Genomic DNA, 23,370 nt, shown 5'->3' on the forward strand with positions numbered 1-23,370 from the left:
TCTAAAGAAAAGTGTAATTAGAAAATTTTCAGATTAATGGATATACTTAGAATGTATAATATTAAGTGAGGTTACATAACCACAGAAGAAAATCTTCTTTTTCTCCCTTATATGTAGAACATAGCCAAAAATTTATGTGTGTATATATGCAAACAGCAGAAAATGTGGGTACATGTAACACAGAGAAAAGAGAACAAGAAAGGCTGAATATTAAGGGGTGAGGAAGGACTGACAGTAGGCAATACAAACCAGTTATAAAATAGGATATAAAGCTAATTGTTTCTTTAGTTCGGAATCAGTCATTCATTTTTCAGTGTGGTGATGAATAAATGCAAAAATACATCCAATAATGAATGAAAGTGTAAAATGCAATGTGAAACTGCACAGCTTCAGAATGACTAACTGTAAGGAAGCAAATTCACTGAGATGTACAGGCTGTGGGTGGTTCATTTTAGTCTGTGATATTTTTTATTTGTAAGTTTTTTATGATGACATTTATAAGCCTTTTAAAGAGTGCTTCATTTTTATGTTTCATGAGCCACTGATGTAAGTGCATCCTAATGTTAGCTCGCATCGAGCTATGAGACAGCTTGTGAGATAGGTACTGCCATGGATACTACATTATGGAGGAGGAAACTGAAGCATGGGTTGCTTTGTAACTTGGTTAAGGCCTTTGCATTAGTAAGAAAGAGTTGGTATTATGAACAATGCTTTCTGTTTCCTAAAGCTTATTTTTAACTATTACGCTCTGCTGAGAACTCTTTTATGTGTTTCAAAAAATCAGGTCCATTTAAATTTTCTCTTTTGTTCTCATTAACAAGTACCCAGCTACCTAAAGTTTTCATTTTTATACTTTACTATTTTGAAATGAATCTTTCCTTTTGAGGATCCATAAAAGATACTCTAAAAAACTGGGGAAGGTTCTGCTTTTTAAAATTCACTTTATTCCCCTTTATTTTGAATATATAAAACTCCTGCCGATTGATTTAACTGATATTGCTAATATCTGGGTAAGTTTTTTTTTTCTTGTGTCTCAAAGGATGCTGTTACATCAGCTCTGAACTATGTCCCCAGAGTAGTGGTTTACTTTTTTTTCTATCTAAGTCCTTGCATTCTCAGCCTGAGGATTTAATTCTAATGTTCAGCTTGGCAAAAGTCAAATCTAAAAACACCAAAATTACTATGATTTAACCATGTTTTCATTTCTTCTAACTTTCTAACAATCCACCTCTATGCCAATTTGAATGTTGGGTTTATTCAACACCTACCTTATACCAGAGATTTACAAATCTATCTTGCATTTTCTTTCTGCTAAGATTCTTATCAAAGGTGGCCATATTATACTAAAGCTTATTGTGTGTCATACACAATAGTGGATTTTCTTCTCTTTTCGAAACTTTGTTTCTTCTCTTAGAAAAGAGCTAGAAGGTGGATTGAAAAATCTACTAGGTTTCTGGCAAGAGACTAGGTCCTGCTCTGAAAAAAAACTCATTGAAATAGTGCTACAATTATGATATGTGTACTTGATGGAGAGGTCCATTTGGACAGTGTTTTGAACATCTTTTGGTTCCTTTGTTTGCTAGGGTTGTGGAACTTGACTCTAGAAGAATGAGCACATTTTCTCTCTTTCTAAGGAAGTATATTTTATAATTCTACCTGGCCTTAAAATATAAATTTGTATATAGAACTTAGAATTTGTGAAATGAATACAGGAAACTTCAGTTTTTATAAGTAGTCTCTTACTAAACACAATTAGCATTTTGAATTCTTATTTTAATATATAATCACCAGCTAATACATATTGCATTTTATTATTTAGGAAACATTTGACATAGTATTACCTAATAATCTAATTGTGCCAGATATTATGGTGTTATACTAATTATAAATTCTAGATACATTTCTAACCTTAGCAAAATTAGAATCAAAATAATGTTATTCTTGGCTTCAGTTACTGAATCTGGGCAGCTTGAATGAAATGGTGGCACTGGAAGCCACACCCTAATGTATGCAGGAGTATTTGAGGAAGGAGGTGTAGCAGTTGAGAAGCATTCCAGCAATGAAGGCTTTGAAAACATTCCTTGAGAGAGGCAATGTTGATGTACAAGGAATTCCCATGAATGTTTATTGCAGAGACAGAATTGCAGTTTAAGAGATAATGGGACATGTCAAAGAATAGGATAGTTCTTAATAAAAGTATGGTTGGGCCTAGTCATCAGTAAGTTTTTAGGTTTAAACATGTTCTTTTGTAAAAAGGGAAGTTTATAGCATCTGAGTTCTTAAAAGTATTTTTACTCACTAAGAAGTTTTTGCTTAAAATGTATTTGAAATGTTGAGAAATGGAGTAAATGAGGGGCTGTGGCTTTTTCATGTTTGAACACTCAGCATCTGACCAAATGCTTAGAGAATAAAATTATGAAAATTAATTATGGATAATTACTCTTAAGGTGAATTCAGTGATTGGATTCTAACCATCTAGTCCTAGTGACTTAATGACTTTCATCTGCCTATTTGCAGCCTACAACCTAGAACTGGCATTTGCGCATTGATCAACACTAGAATTATTCAAATCCTCCTCCCTTACCAAACGAGTCTTATTTGATTTTTAACAAACATGATAACAGCACACACTCACATACACACAAGAATATCAACTACAGGAGAACAATTTTCATATCAAATTTGTGTTTTATTGAGAAAGATTTTTAAATAATAGTTATGTAATTATTAAAACTCTTCATGTTAGATTGCATACGATCAAATGTAAGCATAGTAAAGAAGAGATTGTGCACTTAAATATAAGTTGATTTTTACTAGGCCATCTAACACTACAAATCTTCGGATTTACTCAAATAAATGTCATGCTGTTGTTTTAAACAAGCAAAAAAAAAACCTGATAATGGAATGTCACGTTGCAGGCATTGCTAATGTGAAAACTGCCTTGTTCCTTCTGGTTTGACTATTTTTAGTGGTACAAACATATGATAGGACTTTAGGGGGTTAATCTTAGGTTTCGTCAGCATAAATTGAAGTTTGAATTTGACAAGAACCTTTGTGATTTTCTGGAAAAAAAATAATAATTCAGAAAAGGTCTTGCTATATAGACTTAGCTGTCTTAGAAGTCTCTTATGTAGACCAGGATCGCCCCGAACTCACAGAATCACTTGACTCTCAAGTGCTAGACTAAAACCGCATGCTATCATGTCCAGCCCTTTATGATTCTTTGTAAGATTATACTGTTCTATTAAACAGAATATAGGCCTTTTTTGTTCCTTTCATGTATATATTCAGCTGTATGGCTGTCAAATTTAATCACTTAGCTCATTCAGTACTTACGACATAGATGCTATGTACTGCTAACCTTAATTTCCTCATCTCCCCTATAATGCTGTATACAAGTTTATAAAATTATAAATTCAACACGGTACCTTTAGTATGGAGTTTTATATGCTTTTCTAGGCATTCTCCTCACCTCCACATCAGTGTAAATACTCTCTTTAATTTAGTATTTAAGCCCTTCTTCTTTTTGTTCTGGCTGCTTATGATGATTTTATGAAAGGGTTTTTGTGATTTCCTTTAAATTAATCTCTATTTTGACATTTTCATATATGCATAAAATACTTTTTAATTACTCTTTTTTCATCCCTGTCAAACTAGCTTCTCCATATAAATGTGTTTTCCCACATTTCCATATATATGATACTTTGTAATCTTTTTTTTAAAATTGATTTTTATTGAGTTCTACAAACAGTAAATCTTTTTATTTATTTATTTATTTATTAAGGATTTCTGCCTCCTCCCCTCAACCGCTTCCCATTTCCCTCCCCCTCCCCCGATCAAGTCCCCCTCCCTCATCTGCTCGAAGAGCAATCAGGGTTCCCTGACCTGTGGGAAGCCCAAGGACCGCCCACCTCTATCCAGGTCTCCTAAGGTGAGCATCCAAACTGCCTAGGCTCCCCCAAAGCCAGTACGTGCAGTAGGATCAAAAACCCACTGCGATTGTTCTTGAGTTCTTTGTAATCTTATATGCCTGTTTTTACTTGTTGAACTCGGTGTGCAGACTCTGACTGGTTCAATTTCAACATTTCCTTTGGGCTTTATTTTCTCTGTATGTATTTAAAATTTTTATTTATTTAATGTGTGTGGGTGTTTTGTCTACATGCATGTCTGTGCACCACGTGTATGCAGTGCCTGTGGAGGCCAGAGAGGGCGCTGAATTCCCTGCCCAGAGAGGGCACTGAATTCCCTGTCCAGAGAGGGCACTGAATTCCCTGGGAATGGACTTCAGATGTTTGTGGCTGCCCTGTAGGTGCTGGGCCCTCTGGAAATCAGCCAGTGCTTTAAACCCTGATCCATCTTTCCAGTACCCTGAGTTTTACTTTCAAATCCCTACTTTTCTTTGAAGGTTCTTACTTATATTTTTTCCTCAACTGTCAGAATCTTTCTTTTATTTTTCCCTCTCTGAGTGATGTACATAGTCCAGGTTTGAATATAGAAAGCTCAGGGGTTAGCAACAGAAAGAGTTGAGTTTTTGAAGATACTGGCAACCTTGTTGTAATATTATAACTTTATAGGTTTTTTTTTTTTTCGTAATTCCTAAAGCTTGGTTCAAAGTATTCACTTTGGTTTGGATAGCTATTTTGGGGTCAATAAATTTTGTTACTGAGAAAGGGATTTACTAGGCCCAAAGGCTATTACACTTCCTCTCTCCAGCTGGATGCCAGATTTCTAGATCACATGTTCTCTTGATTGTGATTTTTGAGCCCAATGTGTGGCACGTTTTCAAACATATTTGCTAGATATGCATGAGAAGATAGGCCCTTACAAAACTAGAAGCAATTCAGACTCCTCTGGGTTTCACTGAATAATCTGCTTTCATATTGTGACTGCATGAGCTGGGAAGAAAACTGAAAACTTGGAGGACATTTTTGGTATTCGCAACTCTCTCATGATTTCTGAGAAATTTAAAAGTTGGAAAATTCAATGCAACTGTTTAGTGTCAAATCTAGAATTTAAGTTTCTGAGAGACTGCTTTGAAATTAAACTTTAACATTGTTTCTCAGCAGTACACACTTTAGAAAGTATTAGAGATAATCGATGGAGGTAGTGGCTATAAATTAATAGCGTCTTGTCTGGCACAAGATAAGAGTTCCATAAATGTGAACTATTTTTATTTTATTGTGTGTACATATAATGTATGTGTTTGTGTGGGTATGTGCATATGTACATACATGCATATACATGCATGTAGGGGATAGTGGTTGAGATACCAAACTTTTTAATCACTCCCTACCATATTTTTGTGACAAGACCTCTCACTGAATCTGGAATTCACTGGTTGGCTGTGCTGGCTAGTCAAATAGCTCTAGAGATCCCCCTGTTTCTGACCTTTTCCCCTCAGTACTCAGTACTGTGCTGCCTCTTCAGTGGTTAGGAATCAGAATTATGGTTCCAGTGTGTCAAGAAAAGGACTTTACCCATTGAGAAATCTTCTGAACCTCCTCAGTGTTAACTATCATTAGCAACTACAAGTGAAGACTGTTTAACTAAGATACCAGTGTTTGTATGGCATGGTAGGGTGTATTCAGCTAGACAAAAATACCCTCATGTTTCATTGACTATTTTGTGAACCCTGAAATCACTCTTGGAGTTTTAAATCAATACAATTCCCAGTATCCATGTTGATTAGAAATTAATTCAGAGAACATTTTATATGGAACCCATTTACCCTGGCCAGAATGTAGCAGAAAAAAGTGAACTTCTGTAAGTTAAGAGTACAGTAGAAATATGCTGGATCTTAACATTTTAGGCTGGTATTATATGAACTGGAAGAAGGGTGTCAGTGAAATTGCACTGACACTAGTGGAGACACAGACCTATAGTTTCTCTAAGTACTTATAACCTAAAAGGAACGGGTTGCGCTTCCTGTGTGGATTCAGAGCTGCTGAGGATATGCTTTTGGTTGTCAGCAGTATGTGAACATTCCTCCACAGCCAGGAATTAACTGCAACACAGATCTGACTTGTTACTGAAAGAAACTAAATAAACCAGGACAACTGGGTTCCACCACCCATTCAGAACACAGACTCCCCATGTAGCATATGTAATGAAATTAGATCGTCGGCCCTTCATTTGTACATTAAAAGCTTCAGTTACCTTAGCCCAGGAGATGAACCTTCCTGAGTTTCTGTTCAAGACTGAAGTAATCAATAGGTTATTTTTATCCCTCAATAGCTTTGATAACTACTGGGCACCCATTTAAAGTTCTTTGGGGTGTTTTAAATATTTGACACATCCCTTGTTTAAACCAGAAGTCTGAATTTAATTAACATGCCTTAAAATATAGGCACAAAAATTATTTCCCAACTTATTGAGGCAAATGGGAGCTGAAACAGTTAAAGTTCATAGAATTTTTTTCTTGTTTACCTTTTTTTTAAACTTTTTTCTCCTTCCTCTTTTCCTTCTAGTGCTAGAGATGAGCTCAGGTCCTTAGACATGCCAGGCAAGGTACTCTATCACTCAGCCACATTTCCAGACGTAGAAAACTGGGTTTAGTTGAAAGATGACTTACATTACAGAGTTCAGATATTGCTTTCCAATCTCACTGTTAAACGTATTTTGGGAACAGGGGAGGTGGTTCAACAGTTAAGAGCATACACCTGTTGAGGGTGGTGAGTTAAGTTCCTACATTCATCCAGTAAGCTCTAGGCAGAGGGATCCATCTCCCTCTTTGGCCTCTGACTCCCTCTTCTGGCCTCTGACTCCCTCTTCTGGCCTCTGACTCCCTCTTTTGGTTTCTCAGGGCACTGCAGTCACATGTACACCCCACCCCCCTAATAAAAATAAAACCTTGAAGCCTGTTTTATTTATAGCTTTCCTCCGCTGTGGGGGGTCTTTAAATCTTTCCTTTGAAACTTTTTGCGATTGACATTAGAAGATAGAAGAGAGCTTGTCCCATCTAGGCTGAGTGATGTTATTATGACTGCATTGTAGTCACACAGCTTTCTTTAGCATTTGCAAATACATCAACCACTTCTCTGACATTTAATTAAACAGTGTTTAAAGGCCAGAATACTTAAAGTTCTAAATTTTTGCACAAAGAATTTTTCTATGAAGAATTGGTTTTGACAACCTAGTATAAATCATTCTGGAATATGAAGAAAATATCAAGTTTAGAAACTTGAAACCTTGAAAGGAGGACACCCTTTGGCCTGTTTGAAGACAGAGAAATAAAGTTTAATATTCTGCACTATTTGTGCTCCCAGTATTTTACTCTTCATTTTTTCCTAAAGCAGCCATTGTCCCCATCGCCATGAGTTCTAAACAACTGACTTATAGGCACATCTTTTCATCGTATGTGTGATTAAAACCTCTAGAAATAGTAACTTCAGACACCAAGGGTCAGTGCTCTAATATGTACACTTCCACAGAATTCATTTTCATAACAATCTCCCTTTATGCCTATTAAAACTTCAGCATTGGTCTTTGAAATGAGGGTATATTTGGGACTCTCCCAATATTTTCAACCACAGTATTTGTTGTTGTTGTTGTTGTTTGACTTTTTAAAAACTGCTCATAATAATGAATGAATGCTAACTGTTAAGACTGAGAGTCTACATTTATTTGCTCTAATACTATGATAAATTCAGGTAGGAAAGCCCTCACTGGATGCTTCCTAAGTATACTGATGGATTTCTTTATGCTGCAAAATCACTATATGCTACCGCAGTTTACCTTATTGACACATAATCATTCTTTCAAGACTCACATTTTTGACCAAAGAGGATGTGGTTTATGGAGTATACCTAACAGCATGTTTGAGGACCTGAGTTAAATCCTCAGTACTACAAAAGAAGACTTAGTAAAGTACTTGGGATGTTTATAAATAATTAAAGATAAATAAACATTATTTGATAGCTTTTTATTATTATTTTGAATGGGGGTGCTGAGTGAAAAATTTCCAGTGGAAATTTTGACTAAATTTTAAAAAATTTCTCATTATAGACAATGAGATTTTTAAAAATTGAATACTGGTGAGATACCTCAGTGAGAGAAACCACTAGCCATGCAAGCCTTATGCTCTGACACTGATCGGCTACCAAACTTGTTCTCTGGCCTCCACGTGTGGGCCATGGCATATTTACAGGCATGTGTATATACACTAAAAATAAATAAAATAGACATAACTTCCCAAAAGATGAGCCTATTTGACACAATGAGGGTCATTGATTGTCCAGTAATGATCAGAAGAAATCATTCCATCTATTTTTTCTTTTATGACCACAGATATGAACTGAAGTAGGTCATTTCATGGGTTTGTGAAACAGAATAACTTGACTTAACTGCTATTTTTAAAAAGGTATGTGATTTTTGTTAGCCTGGGACTATTGTGGGAAAATGCAACAAAGGTTGAAATAAATCTTGGAAAATGCTCTGCATATGGGTGGAATGTTCTATTATAGTCTTCCTCCTTTCTCTGGACTGAAGACTTGAGTGTTCTGTATGATACTTATTCAATTGTGGTCTCCATCTGCAGTGCTGTGCGCTTCCCATATACCCTAAAGGGTGCAGTATTGGGCTACTAACCAAAACAAAGGAGGGAACCAGGACCTGAAGCAAATTTGAATTCTTGAAGACTTTTAAATCTTGTCAGCCTGCCAATTAAAGCAGTATATGGCAGGTGTGTTGAATATTTGTAAAGCCAAAATAAACGTCCACAAGAAATTCAGAGGTAATGAAGTTATTCAGGAAAGTTTAAAATGGAAAGAAATAAAACATTGCATTCACTGTTCATACTGGAGTCCTATAAAAATAATTTAAGGAGTGCCTCCTCAACCACTGTAGCTTTGTAATCTTCAGAACTAACTGGGCATTGTCCATGTTTCTATGTTGTATACTGGCTTATAGAGACAGTGGAGAAAAGGCATAGGCATGTGGAATGTAGGGAAATGGAACAAAAGTAGCTGACGGTAGCGAGCTTGCACTCCTGGAATAAGTTCCTATTTCTGTCAGATCAAGAGAAAGTCGTTCTTCCTACTTTTTGTTTGTTTGTTTGTTTGGTGTGTGTGATAATTTTTATGAAAAATAAAAGGAATCCTTAAAAAACATAGTTTACTTTTTCAAAAGATGCACTTATTGGTGAGTTTATTGTGTATGCAATTTTAAGTGCTTATACTTTTCTTGTATTTTACCCGGTGGTCTTATAGATGAGCATTATTTGAAATTTAGAATTGTGAGAAAATACTCAACTTTACTGTTCTTAGTGAATTCAAAACCTAGAGAGGTGGACAGAACTCTGACACTTAAAAGGTGCTCAGTAATGTAGTTCCTTTCTGGCAAGGTCCAGCTGAAATGCTAGTAATATTAGAGTGCCATCCCACCCTTAGAAGCATGACAGTATTTGAAATTCTGATGACAAGATAAAAGGCAATGAAACTAAGAAACCCTGTTCTATCAGGGGTTTGTACTCTAACAACAGAGCAAAGATAAGTCGTGAGATCAGCTAGAATAACAAAAAAAGTCATCTGTGCCATTAGAAAGACGCAGTATGTTGATATGGTTTAAAAGATTGGTTATGGAGTCCAACTGCATGCACCGCTCTATCACCTACTTAGCTAGAAGAAGTTAGGCAAGTTAATTACTTAACCTATTCCACCTCAATTTCCCCATCTGTAAAATGAGAACAGTCGAATACTCTGCAGGAAGAATATAGGCAGCAATAAATCTTAGTGTGAATAATTCTTCAGTATTTCTCTTCATGACTCCCTTTTGTGCAAGTGTTTGAGAGTGGGTTTATGGGTATTAAGTCATAATGCTTGGTGTACCATTCATGGTGAGTTAGAAAGAAGTTTGTTTGAATTCACAATACCCATTGTCCACTTCCAACCCTTTACCAACTCTAATATATAATCTTTCCAGACCTCTGCATCTTAGATTAGTTCTTTATGTAAATGAACATAGGAAATTCCACAAAAACGGAGATCTTATCAGTATCCTCAATAGTGTCTGGCACATAGCAGATACTGAATATATGTTGGTTCAGCACAACTTGGGGAATTATGAAAGTGATGATGCTTACCAGGCAAGAATGGAATGTTGTGAAGGAAACATAAGTATACCACAAAATGACTAGCTTTCCTCTTTTGAGATTCCCGAGGGAGATAAATGCTCTCTGTCAAGATATGTGCACAAGACTTGGAGTCAGAAGATATTGCCTGGGGTCGTGGCTCAACCCCTCATAGCTTAGTAATGTTAAACAAGTGGTTTAGCTTTATGAGTTTCATTTCTTTCATAAGAATATTTCACTTATCACTCATGGCTTAGTGTATTTTGAGATAGCATGAGAAAGTCTTAGGGTTCCATTCTCAGCACTTCCAAAAAAAACCCAACAACAACCAAAAACTGCAGTCTTTTGGAGCGATCCAAAGATCAATGCAATCTGAGCATGTAGAAACTGCAATACAGAAAAAAACAAATGCACTAATTTCATGTTCTGCATTAGAGAACTATAAATAAAAAGTCCAAATTTTATTTCTGTTGTTCAAATATAGAGAAATGAGGCTAAAGTTTTACTGTCCCCCAAACAAAGTAATCTTTATTGTCGGGGGGAGGGGGGCTTTAAAACATACAATCCATTTTATTTAGGTAGTTACTTACATCTTAGCATTTTACCGATAAACAGTGTAATACAAAGCAATGTTACAAGATGGACAGTGAACATTATCAGTATTTAAAACGTGATCCTAGAATGTTTTGTCACAATTATATATTTCTTTAATTTATTTATTTATTAAAGATTTCTGCCTCCTCCCCGCCACCGCCTCCCATTTCCCTCCCCCTCCCCTGATAAAGTCCCCCTCCCTCGTCAGCTCGAAGAGCAATCAGGGTTCCCTGCCCTGTGGGAATTCCAAGGACCACCCACCTCCATCCAGGTCTAGTAAGGTGAGCATCCAAACTGTCTAGGCTCCCCCAAAGCCAGTACGTGCAGTAGGATCAGAAACCCATTGCCATTGTTCTTGAGTTCTCCATAGTAGCCAGAACCTGGAAACAATTGTATATTTTTTATTGATTTTTATGGAGCTCTACATTTTTCTCTGCTCCCCTCCCTTCCTCTCCCCTCCCCTTCAACTCTCTCCCAAGGTCCCCATGCTCCCAATTTGCTCAGGATATCTTATCTTTTTCTACTTCCCATGTAGATTAGATCCATGTATGTCTCTCTTAGAGTCCTCATTGTTGTCTAGGTTCTCTGGGATTGTGATTTGTAGACTGGTTTTCTTTGCTTTATGTTTAAAAACCACTTAGGAGTGAGTACATGTGATAATTGTCTTTCTGGTTCTGGGTTACCTCACTCAAAATGATGTTTTCTAGCTCCATCCATTTGATTGCAAATTTCAAGTTGTTATTTTTTCTGCTGTGTAGTACTCCATTGTGTAAATGTACCACATTTTCCTTATCCATTCTTCGGTCAAAGGAAATTTAAGTTGTTTCCAGGCTATGACAAACAAAGCTTCTATGAACATAGTTGAGTACATGTTCTTTTGGCATGGTTGAGCATCCTTTGGATTTATAGCCCAAACTGGTATTACTGGGTCTTGAAGATGGCTGTTTTCTAATTTTCTGAGAAATCGCCGCACTGACATCCAAAGGGGTTGTACCAGCTTGCATTCCCACCAACAATCTAGAAGTGATCCCTTTTCCCCACAACCTCTCCAGCATAAGTTGTCATCAGTGTTTTTGATCTTGGCCATTCTGACAGGTGTAAGGTGGAATCTTAGAGTTGTTTTGATTTGCATTTCTCTGATGACTAAGGATGTTGAACATTTCCTTTAGTGTCTTTCAACCAGTTTAGATTTCTCTGTTGAGAGTTCTGTTTAGGTCTGTGCTCCATTTTTTATTGGATTATTTGTTCTTTTGATGACCAATTTTCTTAAGTTCTTTGTTTATTTTGGAGGTCAGCCCTCTGACTGATGTGGGATTGGTGAAGATCTTTTCCCCTTCTGTAGGCTGTCGTTTCGTCTCAAGGTGATCTTAAGAATATAAGTTTTTATGCATTGTCTTTCAAGTACAGCCGCGTGAGAGAACTCCACATTCTCACCAGCTCCTTTTGTTGTTGTACCTCATTTCTTCTGAGCCAGCTCCCCAAATATTTTCACCCTGAAGGAAGACATGTGCTGGCTAGAACCAGATCGAGGAATTGGCCAGGGTCCCATTCAAGGTCATAGGCAAAATAAAAAATTCCTTTTCCTCCCACTCCCACTCGTCATGTTTCATAGAATGCATGGCCAGAGGCCAGTTCCTTTTTGCATTTTTCATTTGTAGAAGTTCAAAATTAAAATTTATAATTTATATCTGTGTCTCTACATGATGGGCCTTTGTAGAAAAAGTCTTTCTCCAGATCTTCACTGTTTATGTTCAGAGCAAATCCTCAACCTTATGAATATTCTTTTTGTGGTTGTTTCCTTTCATATATGTTCAGGCAGCCTATGTAAGTTAGTTGTAGAATTAAGTGTGAATGTAAACTTACACACTCCAGAGCACACTTTTTCATTTATTTTCCACAATATACTAAGCCACTTCAAATATGTAAACTGGCTTTACTCATGGAAATCAGCTTAGTTAGCTAACAGTGCTGAGAGTTAATGTCTAAGGTGAATACAAGAAAGATTGGAATTACTTCCCATTACTCAATCTCATTACTCAACAGAGTTGCTTTTTTTTATATATTTACTGGTGTTGCTTCTGTGTCTCTTTAGACTTAAAAAAGTTAATAGCTTCATCAGGCCATAATTCATATACTTTCCACTTTATTCACTTAAAGGGGACAATTTTTTCAGGGTTGGTCGCACACTCTTTTATTTTTTTTCTTTTTTTTTTTTGGTCACACACTCTTATCCCAGCATTTTGGAGGCAGTGGCAGTGGATCTCTGTGATTTCAAGAGCAGCCTGGTTTTATAGTGAGTTCCAGGACAACCAGAGATACATAGAGAAACCCTGTCTCAAAAAGTAGTAATAATAAAATAATAAATAGTTTTTATTATGTTTAAAACTGTGTAAACATAACCACTAATTCACAACATTTCATCACTCCAAAAGGAGGTCCCTATACTCATTACTCAGTAATCTGTTTTCTATTTCTGTGGATTTTACTATAAATAATTCACATAATGAATCCATGATAACTGACTTATTTTCTTCCTATAATATTTTCACGATTCATCTATGTTACAGCATGTCACACCATTCCATTCCTATTTCATTATGTAGATATACTACAGTTTGTTCATCCTTTCATCTGTTCATAGGTTGATTCTACAGTTTGGATTCGTGAATAATGTCTCTGTAAACACTGCTGGAATCTGAGGCCTTTTTCAATTATTTTAGATGTATACTGGGGCATTGAAGTGCTAGGTTGTATAGCATCGTCTAACATATTGAGAAACGATCAGAAATTTGTCATAACCACTGCTGCATTTTTTTCATTTGCCCAACAACTGTAACCATTTAGTACATGGTTGTGTGCAATGCAATGTGAAGGGGTCTTCAGCACAGTGACAGTAACCCTGGAGCTTTTGTTGAAAGCCCATACTATACCCCTAAGCCCAGTGTGGAGTAACTAACTGAAATTCCATATTCACAAGTAGCCATTAAGTTTTTCAGAAGGGCACTAGAAAATCCACTGTGGAAAGTGGTGAAATTAAGAACAGTTTGCTTCTGAAGGAGAACTGTAATACTTCCCAAGACATCAATGACCCCAAGTCTTTAGTCACACACCAACTAGTTCAGTAAGCTGAAAGAACATGAATAAGTCACATACAACGCATTTTAGCAAACTTTCTCTGAAGGATTAGTCAGAGGGATAAAAACATGTTTTGCCATTGACTGGATAAGTTTACTTGCATTTCCTGGGCATTTAATTTCTCAATGATAACTGAAAAGTCAAATAACATTACATTTCTTCTGAACTATGGAAAAGACAAACAAACAGTGGTTGAACATGTATAAAAATTAAGTGAAGTATTTTCAAGAGCGTTAAGTGTACTTTGGATGACATTAACAAATAGTTCCTTTATAGGCTACTTAGAGCTGACTTTTGTTTTACTCTTCCTTCAGGATGTGTGCATAGTCTGTCGCCAGCAAATTAACCTTGCATGTTTCTTGCCAGTTGACTTGCTTGCCACTGTTGCTGTTTGACACCGAGATAACTGCAAATCTTCAAGCTGCATAATACCTAGCATGTTGCTCAGCGGTGCTTTCTATCTCACCTACTTGTGTATGTTGAAATCTTTCTTTCTTGAAGACTAACAAATAGCCCAGAAATATACCCAGGAAACACCGTCTTATATTCCCCAGGGAATTTTCTAAAATTGAAAGCACATTTTCTGCTTCCACCCCTCCTTTCACTTGAGATGAAGCGAGTCTCAAGCTAGTTGTGGCATCATTGTTTCATAGATGTTCCCATGCATACGTGTCACCTTTCAGAGAAATTCACATTTCCTCAGCAATTCCTGGGCTCGGAATTTTGAGAGCAAATTATACAGGCTGCTATTGGTCGATAAGTTTAGTTTAAAGACAGATTCCTAGAGCCTCTAAAAACCAGACACACATACAAGTAAATTGAATATGTAAGGGCCTGTCATGGCATTTTCTGCATTGTGGACTCCACAATGAATTTCTATCCTGAACATATCAAAAAGTAAGCTATCATTTTTAAGAGATTGGAATGTTGCCCAGTTTTGCACTCCAAGAGTATCTAAGCAGTTGCTTGCTTTTACTCTAAAAAGTTCACACTGGGAAGTGCCCTTTTACTGATGTAAGTAAACTGGGTACGGATTGTACTCGGTTGTAGTGTCAGTGTGCCAATGCTTCCTGTCCTACAGAGGATGCAGCTACTTTTCTTTCCAAGTCTAGAGTTTGAAAGGAAGCATTAGAGTGTTTTAGCTAATTTCATTTATTTTTTTCTTGCAGGTTCTGAAAAGTGCCTTTTCTGAAAACTCTGCTGCTTGGATTCTACTCTAGAGCTCTCTTTCCAAGCTCTCTCCCATACACCCTCCCCCACTCCGGCCCCTACAAAACTTGCTGTGCTAGTAGTTCACTGTCAGCAACTCGCCCGTTGATTTGTTTTCTCTCATTCTCAGTTTTCTTAGTCATTTTCCCTCCCCTTGATTTTGCGAAACTATTTTTTAGGTTGTAACATCTTCCCAATCTTATTCTTTAGAGCAAAGAATTGGGGAGACAGACTTTTCTCCCTTGATCTGAGACCATTCCACACAGTGAAGGGCAGCCAGCAACATATGCTTTTTGTAAGAATAATTGAAAACATCAACTAGACAGCATAGAATTCTTTTGAAAGTCTGCCAGTTATTTGAAGCAAATTCAGTAAAGGAACAAAATATAGTACTCAATATCTTATCTTAACCTTAATAGTTGCCTTCTTAGGACTTGGTCTCTAATTTGATTTTTGGTTATTCTGATGCAAAGTTGATTTAAGTAGCTTTTTGTGTTTGGCCAGATTAGGTTTGCCTTCGCTGAGAAACTAAGTGCTAAACAAACACATTCCATCAAAGCAACCTGCTCTCTCTCACTCCGCATTTGCTTCAGATTCACTTAGACACCTCGAACCATCCACTGACAGGTTATTGTCTGAAGGAGGGTGCACTTGATTGCCATTTTGCTTTCAATATGACAACTTTTAGTGTAGCTCTCATTCGAGATACCCAGTGGCTGACTTTAGAAGTTTGTAGAGAATTTCAGAAAGGAACTTGCTCTCGAGCTGATACAGAGTGCAGGTTTGCCCATCCGCCAAGAGTTTGCCATGTCGAAAATGGCCGTGTGGTGGCCTGTTTTGATTCTCTGAAGGTGAGTGCACATAAGTACTTCAGTGTGTCCATTTCTAGACATTTAGAAGGAAAATGTGCTAGAAAAGTAAGATCAATAAGAGGATAAAATTACGTATTACTTGATTTAAGACAAGGTGTAGTCTTTCTATATGTTGAACTAAACCAGTTGGAGACTCATTCTGCCGTAGTTTATTTATCAAGATAGATATACTCATAAAACAAACACTCACAAATTTTTGTAGGACTGAGGTATTATATCCTTGCTGAAGTTTAGGCTGATTCTCCATATATGTCTCTGTCTGGTCCGTGAATTACCATGTAGATCAGACTAGCCTTGAATTTGTAGCAACCCTCCTGCCTCTGCCTCCTGAGTTCTGGGATTGCAGGCATGCACCACCACACCTGACTAATTTACTATCTCATGAGATTTTCATTTCTACATAGAATTTAGACTTTAAAATTTTTATTAGAATTATTCATTTTATTTTATCTGTGAATATTTTGCCCACACGTGTGTAATTGGTACTTATGGAGTCCAGAAGAGGGCACCAGATCTCCAAGAACTGGAGTTACTGATAGTTGTGAACAACCATGTAGGTTCTTGGAATCAAACTTGGGTCCTCTGCAAGAGCAACAAGTGCTTTTAAACACTGAGCCATCTCTGCAGCTCATGAAATTAGGATTTTTAATACAGTGATCAAAATTCTCATGCATCAAAGAAACTATTTGATGAATTTTAGTATATATATATATATAGCTTATTATGCATATTAGTAATTTATAAATGCTTAAGATCAGTCAGCTCGCAGAGGACAAATAAAGTCAGACTAAGCATACAACTTAAAACCTCATTGTCTAGGAATTTTTGGCATATTGCTATAAAACTAGCTAGGACAACAAAGTGAGACACTGTCTCAGAAGAAGGGTTTGTTTCTTCCTTCTTTCCTCATTCATGCTCTGCCTACAGTCTATTTCTTTCAGTCTGTTGCTGCAGTACTCGTTTGTTCCTTGAGGCCAAAAAGAGCACTGAGCTAAGTAGTGACGTCTTTCATTCACCAGAGCACATGCAAGTCCAGGCATTGCAGTAGGCTTCTTGTCAGCTTGTTTCTGGAGATCTAGAATAGAGCCAGAGCCTCACTAATCTCATCCTTGGGCTCCTTTTTTTCTCAAACCTTGGGTAACTTTTTCTTTAATAAATACAAAATGCCTTCACTACCTAACTTTCACAGTGTCTCTGGAGATTCCAAAGAGACAACACAAACAAGAAACAGGTATAACTACAAAGTGAATCACGTGTATGGTTTTCTTGCAATTAGTGAATCGTTTGTTTTAGGGGCTATTAAAAAGGGTTCCATTTAGGTAGACTTCAATATTTAGTGATGCAAACTCGTGGGCCCAAATCCATCGCTATGAAGCTGATTTTGATTTTATTTCTAGAATTTAGACATCACTGTTCTGTTCTTCACTTTGTGATAGGGAATTCATTACAACCTATAGATTCTTTCTAGGCATCAGGGAACGAGGGATATGATATACTTCATGTCAGTGTTCCTATTAAGGGCAAAAGAATTCTTACTATAAAGTAAACACATTGAGAAAAATAATATGAAAGGTGGTTGTTTACAAAACACATACTGGACATTAAAGCTTGGAAAATGATTAATTCAAGTACTAAATAATGACTAATGAATATAAATACATCACTTAATTATTTTCATATGCTGTATACTCTCCTGGATCCTTTTCTTTTAAAATAATTCAGGCATTGTGTTAATATCTTGATGATCAGTCACACAAGATAAAGATGATTTACATAATTCTTACAGTTTTAATTTCTTTTCATGAAAACCTCTATATAAAGCCGTTTAATTAGTTTAAAAGGCTTTATATATTTAATTGGCCATTTAGATAGCACATTCATCAGAGTTCCATGGTTGTACAAAAGCTTTGTAGTTTTTTTTTATGTTGCTACTTACGCAAGATATGCATGAAAGTTATACTAAGATGAGGGTAATTGACCTATGCTGATTGTACTCCTATCATATGCACAACACACAAAGAACATACCTTAATGATTGCTGACACATTCGTTGCCCCTCTTGAATTTGTATAATTGAAGCACCATTAAAATTTATTTTTTTTCATCAGTGGTTAAAGAAATGAAGCAATCATTTGATGATTTGTGGGCTATGGGTTTTGTTTTTTGAGGTCATGCGTGTGTGCATGAGCGTGGGCATATGTGTCTGTATGTGTGTGTGTGTGTGTGTGTGTTTGTGCGTGTGTGTCTGTTCCATTAGCACTAACTACTCAACCAGATGATGATTCTTTGCCTACATAATAGGTACAATAGATACTGTGTCCCATTTTCACCTCATGATGAGCAGAGGTCATAAAAATAGGAGGGTGAGCTGAATGGATGATCATGCATTGTGCTTGAAGAGCTGTGCGCATAACTGCGTGAATGCTGCATGTTTAATGATGAAGGTTGTGCCATTTTCAGATAGGAGTCTAGCTTGTGAAGCCTATAGACTAATTCTCAGCTACATAGATGAGTCTCACGTCATGTTGCTATGCCACTTACTTTTACTCAGTTGCCCTGTCTTCTTGATACATTCATTTCAAAACTTCCCTTTGGTATTGTTTAACCCATTTTATACTGATTCCCTGGCATTACATGCTGTCATTGATTTAGATTGATAGTTTAAATGAATTCCTCTTAGATTTAACAAAAGATCATCTGTGGTTATTTTCATAGCCAGTTTACTCTGCATCAAAACTATCAGGCATATCTTGAATCTTCCACTCTATTCTTGAAGCAGTGTATGATAACCATCTACCTGCTATGCAGGAAATACATAAGTACTTTTAGTATTTCATTATAGCAGATCAACAGAAACCATACCTACCTGTCATAGTCGGTACTTTGGTAGTTTTGTAAAAACTACTTACTACTTAAGCCGTAAGAGCAGTCATACTCAAAGTATAATTATGTTAATCCATATACATTTGTAAATGATGGGAACTGGGAGTGTAATTCACACAAAAGACATCTAAAGTATGTCTTCACGCTTTATGTATGATTACAAGCACAGTGATAATATAACAAGTGAAACTTGTCATTAAGACATATAACTCTATCTTTGTAGGTAATAATCAACCCTATGATCCATATGTTCTATATTTAGAGCCACCAATCACAGCAGCTTTTACTAGCTTAAAACTTAAGTATTTGGGAGTTAAGGCTTAGCATAGTGGTTGTTTACCCAGCACGGTGAAGGCCCTGGGTTCAATCTCCAGCACCTCACACAAAAAGACTATTTTGACTGAATATGTGTTCATCCATGTTTGCGTAGGCACAACTTGCCAAAAGTCAGACTCTTTGCAACATAAGCTTAAGGTTTACACAAGACACAGAACCACTTATGAACTCCGGCTGTGAGGTTCGCCTCTACTATAAAGAGAGTCACAGAAAATAATGCCTGAGTTTAAAATATCTTCTTTGATATTGTCCTTAGAAAGGAATAATCCTTCATTTATAATAGTCTTTTGGGAAAAATTTTTTTAAAAAAATCTCTTGAATGAAAAATAGATTCATGATTAGTACCCAAACAGTCTCAGTTTATTTCAATGTTTTGTTTTGAAATAAATTTAGACTTAAAGAACAATCACAAAAATAATCGAAGCACTCCCTGCACACTCCACCCAGATTCCTCTACTGTCAACAACTTATTCATAATAAAATTATCAAAACCAGAAAATTAGCACTAAGCAAAGCACCTAAAGTAGGGACTTTATTTAGATTTCCCCAAAGGCTCAGTGGTTCAGATAATTGAAGAAGTTCTCGTGTCCATAGTATTTCAAAGAAAAGTAGGAAATTGAGAATTTTGGCTGCTGAAAGACTATTCAATTAAAATCTTTTTACCATTTATACATGAGGAAACTGGAGTTAATGAGAAAGAGTTAATTTCTCAAGATCACTGCGAAATTATCAGAAGAACCTGATGATTCCAATCATTTGAATCATTATCACATGAGAAGAAAAAATGGAGAAAATGTCAAAAAGGTATTTTAATTAAGGTTTATGGTTCATTTTTAGCTCTCATTCTGGGGTTATTGTTGAGATGGGGTCTTAGATGTAGCCCACACCATTCTCTAATTCTAAACAATTCTTCTGACTCAGCCTCCCAAGAGCTGAGATTACTGATATGAGCCTTAATGCCTGACTCATACTCTTAGTTTATTGTTAATCATTTAGACTGTTTGTTCCAAAATGTAGAACAGAAAGGAGATACTGTAGGCTTACAAAATTATTTAACATTATGATGATAGCTTTGTTCAAGTCCCAAACAACAGAACAACTGGGCTGTCTCTGTCCCCTTTACCTTTCTTTTTCCCAAACACTGCATTGTTCCGTTCACTAACCAGATTGATGGATGATTTTTCATAATGCTCCCTGATGTCTGATCTTGTTATCTACTTACTAGTAAAGTGCTCTGGTTAGCTGGTGATATCTGTTACCAATCACCTAGATATTATAGTAGCTGTTCAACCTTAAAATAGATTATTTAAAAAAAATAACTTCAACTCTAATTGACTTTACTTAAAGTGCAGTTTTATAGGACCATAGCTCAAGGTCATTGCTCTCCTTCCTTGCAGCAAAGTTGCAGTTGGGCATTTGGTGATATGTAACTCAGAATTCGAACAGGAAAGTATTTGCCAAATGCAATTTGATTATATTATTCCCATCTGATAGGAGAAACTTGAAAATCTGAAATTAAAAAATAAACTGTATTATATGTCAGGCCCTTGGTTATCAAGAAACTCTTTCATGTTAGGACAATCTAAAAATAATTTTGTTGCTGAGTGGCAGGCAGTGGCACATGCCTTCAATCCCAGCACTTGGGAGTTTGAGGCCAGCCTGGTCTACTAGAACTAGTTCCAGGACAGCTAGGACTGTTACACAGAGAAACCCTGTCTCAAAAAAACCAAATAAATAAATAAATAATTTTGTTTCTGTTAACACAGCTCTATAAATTCATTGCAAAAATATCTAATGGAAAAAAATAAAGCATATTTAACAAATGGTGCTGGCATAACTGGATATCAACATGTTGAATGAAAATAGACCTATATCTATCATCATGCACAAAACTCAAGTCCAAATGTAAATACTGTCCTTTTCCAAATCATTTCTTGTGAACTGTGTCTAGCAGGTACTTAGGTACATTTGGAACTTGGGGATAGTTTTTTAGGAACATGATTTTGTACCCAGAGAATAAATTTTTTTTACTGCTCATTCCCTCCCCAAGAAATAAACTTTCTGCCTGTATCATTTTTTTTTTTTTTGCTGCTTCAAAAGGCTTTATTTTTACTTGGTCCAAAACTTGAGAGGGGCTCCAGGGCGTTACAAAGCTGCCTAGTGGCTTCTTGAGAGGTTAGGGTGAAGGTCCTGAGGCGGGCTGGTGCAGAGCAGAGGTGGGAGCCCCTTGGAAGGAGAGGCCTCCTAGTCATGCTTGAGAGTGAGCCGCTCAAAGAGGTACTCGCCCAGAGAAGCCTGGGGCCCAGTACCCAACCTGCAGAGGTTGGTCAGGTGGTTGCCCATCTTCTTGATGACCTTCACCTCCTTATCCAGGAAGTGGTTTTCAAGGAAGTCACAGAGATGAGGATCTGTGCGGGCAGAGCCCAGGGAATGAAGATCCAAGAGGGCCTGGTTCAAGTTCTTCTCCAAGGCCAGGGCAGCTTCCATGGCCTCCTGGGTTTTACCCCACTCATCTTGAGATGGCTTCTGCACATCCTGAAAGAGTGCACGGCCTCCGCGATCGTTCTGTAACTTGAGGAGACGCTCGGCACCCTAGCACTTCTCCTCGGCCAATTCGCGGAAAAAGTGGCCTACACCCTCCAGAGCCACGTCATCCCGGTCAAAATAGTAGCCCAGGGAGAGGTAGGTGTAGGAGGCCCGCAGGTGCAGGTTGACCAGGCGGTTCACGGCAGCCTCCACTTCGGTGGAATAATTCTGACGAATCTGGGAGGTCATGGTTGAGACGCAGTCTGGAGCTACCGGCAAAGAGACGGTGTTAGCTGGTCCTGGGAGCTGAAGGCGGCGAGGTGATGGTCCCGGAGGCTGCGGCTGCAGATGAGGAGCGGTGGAAGCTAACAAAGGGAGGCCCCGGGTCTGTTCTGTCGAAACACTGTTGAAGCAAGACACAGATCCACGGGATCTCTGAAGGCTGCTCTGCCTGTACCATCTTTAAAGTGACTTTTTTCCTCTAAATTCTGTGTAATTTGATCTTCAACTTACAGGCTTATGTAAATGGAGGTTTCTCTCTTGCCTGTCAGATCCCGAATAACCACTCTGAGGCTTAATATTAATTACAAACTGTTTGACCTATTAGCTCAGGCTTATTATTAACTAGCTCTTACAACTAAACCCATTTCTAATAGTCTATATTTTCCCAAGAGGCTCATGAGTTGTTACCCCACATCTTATTTCTCTGGGAGCTGTGTCTCCCAGACTCTCCCTTCTTTGTCCCTTTTATAGATGCTTTATTTCCAGCCTGGCTCTATTCTGCCTGGCTATTGGCCAAATCAGCTTCTTTATTAACTAATGGTATAAGACATATGCACAGCACACAGAAGGGCATCCCACATCAAGCTTTTGTGATTGAGAGAAATTATAGCCATCTGCTATCATTAGCTTTTCATTTTCCTGCGTGTATTTAACTACATAAGTGGTGTTTGGGTTTTTGAAATCTATTTTTGTGATTATTATTGTATAACCTGGATATGTAATCTTGTTTAAAGTTTTAGCATTATTTAGTTTTCCATTTTTTATATATATTTTTTAAATTTTTAGAGAGGTTCTATGTATCTCCAGCTGTCCTAGAACTCACAGTGTAGACTAGCCTGGCCCGAAACACGCAGAAAACCACTACCTCTACCTCCTGAGTGCTTGAGTAAATGAGTAGCTCTCATGCCCAGCATGTTTCAGTGTTTTTATTCCTATACTGCCAGTTACCTTAGCCAAGGTCAAGTTCATTGTCAGATGTAATTACACATTTTAAGTTATACTTTCACACTTTTTATACTTTTTGTCTTGATGTTATTTTTTAAGGCAATAAATGATTCCATTTTGTTCATGCTTTATTTTTTTATTTTTTAGAATCAGTCTCTTTATTGTTCTGTTTCTATTCTAATTCTTTTTTTTAAATTTATTTATTTATTAAAAATTTCTGTCTCTTCTTCACCACCGCCTCCCATTTCCCTCCCACTCCCCCAATCAAGTCCCCCTCCCTCCTCAGCCCAAAGAGCAATCAGGGTTCCCTGTAGTAATAAGAGTGGCGGGGGGCTGCGTCCCTGGCACCCCAGCCACCTGGCTAGCTTATGCCCTGAAATAACAACACACAAACTGTATTCATTTAAACACTGCCTGGCCCTTTAGCTCTAGCCATTTCTGGCTAATTCTGATATCCCGATCAACCCATCTCTAATAATCTGTGAGCACCGGTCTTACCGGGAAGATTCTAGCCTAGTCCAT

The 23,370-nt window shown here is 37.2% G+C and overlaps 1 protein-coding gene and 1 pseudogene across 5 annotated transcripts in view; one reads left to right on the plus strand and one right to left on the minus strand.

Moving 5' to 3' along the window:
- LOC121445084 (muscleblind-like protein 3) overlaps positions 1–23,370 on the plus strand; it is a 96,937-nt gene that overhangs the window by 30,373 nt on the left and 43,194 nt on the right. The window lies entirely within an intron of this gene.
- LOC121445085 lies at positions 21,169–22,021 on the minus strand (annotated as a pseudogene).

Source organism: Microtus oregoni, unplaced genomic scaffold (genome assembly GCF_018167655.1).
Source record: "Microtus oregoni isolate MIOR12 unplaced genomic scaffold, Mior012 000156F_ref0000345, whole genome shotgun sequence".
Classification (NCBI taxonomy): Eukaryota; Metazoa; Chordata; class Mammalia; order Rodentia; family Cricetidae; genus Microtus; species Microtus oregoni.